At 43.0% G+C, this 6,404-nt stretch overlaps 1 pseudogene; it reads right to left on the reverse strand.

Moving 5' to 3' along the window:
- Window positions 1-2,428: 2,428 nt before the first annotated feature.
- LOC127633252 (fructose-bisphosphate aldolase A-like) lies at window positions 2,429-5,477 on the reverse strand (annotated as a pseudogene).
- Between the last annotated feature and the right edge of the window lie 927 nt (window positions 5,478-6,404).

Here is a 6,404-nt window from a genome sequence, read left to right on the forward strand (position 1 = left end):
GTGGGGGCAATGTGGCGCGGGTGTCCGGGGTCGCGGCTGCGGTTGGAGCGGCCTCCTGGCTGAGGAGGCTCCGGATGGCGTGCCGGTCCTCTGCTTGAGCCCGCATGATCTCGAAGAAGCGACGATCCTGGTCTTGCCGGAGCTCAAGCAGGGATTGTTGGTGGCTCTGATGGAGTGTAGCGAGGGACTGGAGGACTTCCGCCAGCTGGGAGGACTCTACGGGGCGATTCTGTTCCATCCTTTGGAAGACAGGTGTTCCTAATAATCTCCCGGGTTTCGGCACCAGTGTAACGCTGTCTAAGCAAGGACGACTGGAAGCAAGACTTCAAGACACGGTAAGCCTTTTAATTCCCCTTTTTGTGCCAACAGTATTCACAATTTCTTTAGTATTCACAATTTCTTTGTACTCGAACGCTGAGTTCGTTGTCCGTCTCTGTCTCCCTCTGCTCTGTGGCTGCTGGCTTTTTAACCGCTCTCCTCGCTCTACTGCAATTAGAGACAGGTGTTAGACATAATTTAGCCCAGGTGTGAGCGCCCTTACCGCTATTCTCTCCCAGACGGGCGCTTGACCACGCCCCCGCTGCCACAGTGTTAAACTAAAATGTGTCATCAATGACTTTATGCCTCATTCTATAAGTAGACTTCACATGTGGTCAGTAAAAAGAAACTTTTAATCACTCGATGATGATTAAAGTAATATACAGTATATACAGTATATATATGCAGTAGAACATTTTAAATGTATCTTGGTTATATTCTGAATTCATGACACTAATGCGCTATCATGCTGCCATTATACACGGCAGTTACACACTGTTATTGTGATTTATAATGACATTGATACTTTTACAAAGATAAGTGTATGAAAGTAATCATGTTCAAAATAAGACAAAGGAATAATCATGGGCATATCTTACTTTAGACAGATGTGTGAATGGCTTTCGCTGCAGATAGCACATGAGTGAATGGGCACTGAGAGTATTTGAGAAGATTTGATTCCTTAAGCAGACTAATTAAACAAAAATATTGACATGGTCTTGGAAAATGTCTCTAAACGAACAATCATACAGATGTAGGTAAGTTGCACCAGGTTGCTAATAACTCTGCACATCAATGTAGGTGGAGCTCTAGGTAACACATACCGATGACATGGACCAATAGCAGTAAGAAGGTATTTTGCTGCCAAAGAGAACTTTTTCTAAAAGTTCATCCCAGCGAGCTGTTACAAACCACTGAAGCAAATGCAAAAACACCATCTTTTTGGCCAGATTTTGTTCTAAATTCGTAGGATATATATCGAGGCTTTTAAGCTGGATTGTTTTGCCAGTTAACACCTGCTGTTACATGCTTTAACTATACCATTATGCTGCAGAAAAACATTTGGCAGATGCTATTTGCACCCCAATGCAAAAAAAAACTGTATATACTATTTAATACAGAGCAAGGTTACATCTGCTCTGTATTGTTTTTGGGAATAGCATGCACCCCCCTAAAGCGGTGGTATGGCTTTTGGAAAAGATCACGAGGCATCAGTGTATTACTCCCTGTTAATTCAGAGTCTGGGGGATGGAGCTCTAACTTCAATCAAGAGATTATGGGAGATAGATTTAAACTTGGTATTGGTGGAGGGAGTGTGTGTTGCTAGGACAACAGTACACATTTACACACCATCTTAACACCCCACTCCACTGCAGCAACACTTTATGTAGTTTGCTTTATATTTCTGTGGTTCCACCAGACCATTGGGAAGCAAATAGCTGCACTCTGGGGCAGATGATATTTACACAGGGGTGCAAATACAGTAGACACTCAAGTCTATCAGTCTTAAAATATATCTATATTTTTGCATGCAAGAATTCAGATACGTCCATCACATCATAATTTCAACTTCCAAATGGTGCTTCCTAGGAATAGAGTGGTCAGTCACATGAGTGCCCATGAAGCAAAAATTGGCAACTGAGCAACTACCATTGAGATGAATGAGAATGCTAACAGGGAATGCTAATTCCATCTATGTATTACAGACCTTATTGATGCTTGCAGTAGTTTTTTAATCAATAAATTAATGAGTTTGTGATCTGAAACTCATGGTGTGACCCCAAAAGATTCTATTAAATTATGTTAATAAATAAACTTTTTATTGGCCTATATATTTCTTTCATTAATAGTTATTTGTAAAAAATGTTTTGAAGGAAATAAAACACTATTTCATGTGTTGGTTGAGTTCTTTATTCTTCTGTTAGACAAAGAAAATATAATATTGTGTGAAATAGAAAATAACAAATCCTAACTACTAAGAGTTTTGAGCATTACACTTTTTCTCTCATGACACAAATAGTGCCTTGGTGTACATTAGGGCACAGACAGATTAGGTAAGTGCTTTGTGAGAGCTAGGGAAAGTGTGTTAATTTTATGTGGTGAATCTAGGTGTGCATAGGTTTATTTAATAAGCATGGTTGGCCATAAACAGAGTCTCTCCTCCCGCAGCTCCTGTCTCTCCAGAGGACACATATTTACCAATGGCTGCTGCACTGTTGTTCTGTAGAAGAAATCAAGACATAAAATCACTAAAAAGGTGAGCAATGGGCCGGATGTTAATAATGTTTGCATTTACTGTCAGGATATCAGTACATCTCACTACAGAAGACACCTTTATTCACACATGGACCAATGTACTTTACAGAGTTGGCCACAATAGCTGTTTTGTATTTGGCAACCTGTAATCTAATTAAACTTTGCATTGGCTCTGCTTTGAAGGTTGTTAACGTACCACGGCTCTTGACAAATTTCTCCTGGCAGGCCTTGCCATTCTCCTTTTTGCCTCCCCAGGCTTTTAGAGCAGAGGCCTGCAGGGCACAGCCATAAGAAAAGCTGAGGGCCCAGGGTTTGTGTAGGGGACATTGGTTAATGGCGTTAAGGTTGATTGTGGCCTCCTCCTCACTCTGGTCACCGGACAGGAATGTAATGCCTTTTGGGGAGAAGATGGTAGAGTTGAAAAATCTTTCTATTGTTACATAAAATGTGATGCATTTATAAATGAGATGTTTCTTAATGTGAATTGCATTATGTGACATTTTACCTGCAAATGGTTTTACAAACAGAATGAATTCTTGTCATGTGGTCATGAATTAGGCTTGATATTCATATTGTTGGATGACTGTGATGACTCCTCTTGCTCTCAGGGGCATATAAAACATTTTGTCCAATAAAATGTTTTGTGGAATGAGAATATTCCTGCTTCTAATTCCACTTGCCTCTAACTAGCAATAGCAAGAAGCAAATCATGGTTCATGGCTGTAAAGTAAACTATAGACAATTGGTGTCACGAACCCCACTCCTCTGCTTCTCCCCGCATCATCTAGCACACACACGCACACTCCCTCACTCCGCCCCCTCGAGCTTTTCACGCCCACTTTGCTCCCACTCGCTCACATGCTCGTAGGCAATCTCCCTTCCTCGAGTTTCTCACGCGTTTCTAATCCCCCAGAACATTATGACCACCTGCACTCGCGTCATCTGCACTCCTGCACATTAGTTTCACCTGCACTCGTCTCATCACCTGTCATGGTTTACACCTGCACTCGCCCCTATATATATCACCACCCTTTCGCTGCACGGGTGTTGGTTATTGTATTTAGTTTCCCGTGTCTTTGCCCCCGCTAGTCTCGTCTAGTTTTGCTTCCCTCTTGAACTCCTCTTGATTACCCCCTTAGCTTGCCAGCTCCTCGTTCCCCTAGTACCCCTGACTACTCCCTTTGTAAGTTTACCCACCTCTCGATCCTGTTTACCCCGGCTTTGACCCTCGCTCCCCTCGACTACTCTCCCGGATTTGCCCCCTTTACTCTCTTTGATTCCCCGGCTTTTGACCCTACGCTACCCTGACCATTCTCCCTCTGGATTTTCCGTGCTGTACTTTTGTTTGCCTGCAAATAAACGCAGTTTTGATATACATTGTGACTGTCTCATCTTGTGTGTGTGTGTGTGCGCGGGTTACAATTGGGTATTTAAAAAAAGGGGGCGAGCTCTTCCATATGTCTCATGCCAAATTTAATGCTTCAACAGGAAATTAGTCAACAAAAATAAGAAAATGTAGCTTATCAAACCATTTCATTGGTGCTTTAAGGATGTCAATGTGTTTTTTTTTTTTGTGTATTCCACTCACCAGGGACGGCAGGGAGAACAGTGCGGCGCAGGGTGGTGACTGTTGCCATGGCAATTTCTGAGGGGAGTATTTGTGGGAGCAAGAGTGACCTGCAGTCACCATGTTAGGTTTTAGCAGGGTTCCCTCCAGGTAGACGTGGTGGTCTGAAAGAGCCTTGTACACAGCTGCCAGAACCTTTTCAGTCACATACTGGCATCTTTTCAGATCATGGTCACCATCAGGTAGGATATCTGGCTCCACAATAAGCACAATACCATGCTGATGGAGAAAACAGCAATTAAAAATGATTTATTTAGATTTTTTTTTTAGCACCAATACTGTTATTAGCATGTTGTACTATAGGCGGTAGACATATTGCATGGTAAACTGCAGAAACTGAATATTTAGTGTTAGGGGATTTAAATTTATTTTATATATACATATATCCATACAGTCTTGCAAGCACTATAACTAAAATGAGAGAAAGCTCAAACCTGCCAAAGACCAGCAGCACATACCCTGTGTGGTTGTCTCTCCGTTGGTGCCAGCCAGTGGTACCACACCCATGTCCACCTTGATTCCTAACACCATCCCTCTCTCGTTAATCAGCTGAGAGAAGCCAGAGAAGCCATCATCTGTCTTTTGATGCAGGGTTTCATGGAAAAGGATGACTCAACCAATGCAGGGCTTGATGTGGTCATCAGCTGTGAAAAGTAACTGGCTGTACAGCCTTTTGTTCTCTTCTGTGTTTTCAGCATTGATGCTTTGGAAGCGCTTTGCCACACTACCTAGAACAACCATGGGAATTGGCAGGGGTAGAAAAGAGGGGGAAAAATTACATATAGAAAGGCAATCCGAAAGTCAAAGAGAACAGATTATTATTTAAATTTTTTGGAAACTTGGTCATGAACTGTCATTGTATGGGAAAGAGTATAAAATCATTTGAGTTTGAAATGACATAAGGGTGAGTAAATAATGACATAATTAGCGTTTTTGGGATAAACTCTGTAAGCATATTAAGCTCTAAAGTGCTCACACTCTAGTTTATTTTAGTTTTTAAGTGCTTGTACCTGTGGAATCATCAGCTGCAAGAATTCCCTTGCCGGGAGAAACAATCCTCTGAGCAATATCATTCGCTCTTTCTTGTGCTCAGGGTTCAGGAATGGATAAGCATGAGACATCTTGACTGAAAGAGGGACAGAGAAAAAATCAGGTACAAAGGAGAAGGTGGCTGTGGCAGGGCGGGGCCGGGCCGTGATGCTCGACACCTGGCCCCTAATCAGGCTGATAAAGTTGACCGGAGGCGGCATCTCGAAAGAGAATTACAAGCCACTGCCCTGTATGTGTTTGTGTGTTTTTGTTTAAGTTTATCATTACATTTTATTTATGTTGTCAAGCTGGTTCTCACCTCCTCCTTTCCCTTTTACCTTGTTACACTGGTGCCGAAGCCCTGGAAGGAGGAGGGATGCACAGTAGTTGAGTCCTCGCCACTTCCGTCCACCGAAATCGGAGCAGCTACGGCCATCCGCCAGGGGACGGAGGAGCGACTGCTGACTGCGAGGGGAGGACGGGCTCCTGGCCGACCTCCAGGTGTGGGGGAAGACCCCTTCCTTCCACCGAAAACACGGCAGGGTATTCAGTCTGGAGGACCTCCTCTGATCCGCCTGGGGAGGCACGGGTGTCGTCCATTAGTGGGTGGAGAAGTGGCCGAGGAGCAAGCTACGGCTTATCAGAGAACCGGCGAGTACATTTTTTTTTCTGTCCTCTCTCTCTCTCCCCCTCTCCCACTGTTGCTCCGTGTTGGCCTTTCCCTTTCTTTTTAAATATTATTGTTTTGTTTCCCTCCCCTAGTCCCCTGCCAGATCCAGAAAGGTGGGGATGACCTGCCGGCAGAAGGGATGTACATCATGCCCCGGCCTGAAAGAATCACAGGCAGCTGCCCTGTATGTGTTTTATGTTTGTGTGTTTGTGTTTAAGTTTATCATTAAACTTTATGTTGCCAAGCTGTTTCTTGCCTCCTCCTTTCCCATTTACCTTGTTACAGTGGACAAATTAAAAGTAGCCTACTACTAAGGGTGGGTGGTATGACAGGAAATGGATTAGATTTGACCAAAATATTTTTTTTGTATTATTTGCAACAAATGTATAAGTCTGGAATAATAATAATGTGTCAAATAGCTTCAGCAGAGCAATACACAATAATAATAATAAAAAAGCAAAATGCTATTTAAAGGGGGATGCAAATGTATATATTCAGCTGTCA

The sequence above is a fragment of the Xyrauchen texanus genome, chromosome 40 (assembly GCF_025860055.1).
Source record: "Xyrauchen texanus isolate HMW12.3.18 chromosome 40, RBS_HiC_50CHRs, whole genome shotgun sequence".
Taxonomy (NCBI): domain Eukaryota; kingdom Metazoa; phylum Chordata; class Actinopteri; order Cypriniformes; family Catostomidae; genus Xyrauchen; species Xyrauchen texanus.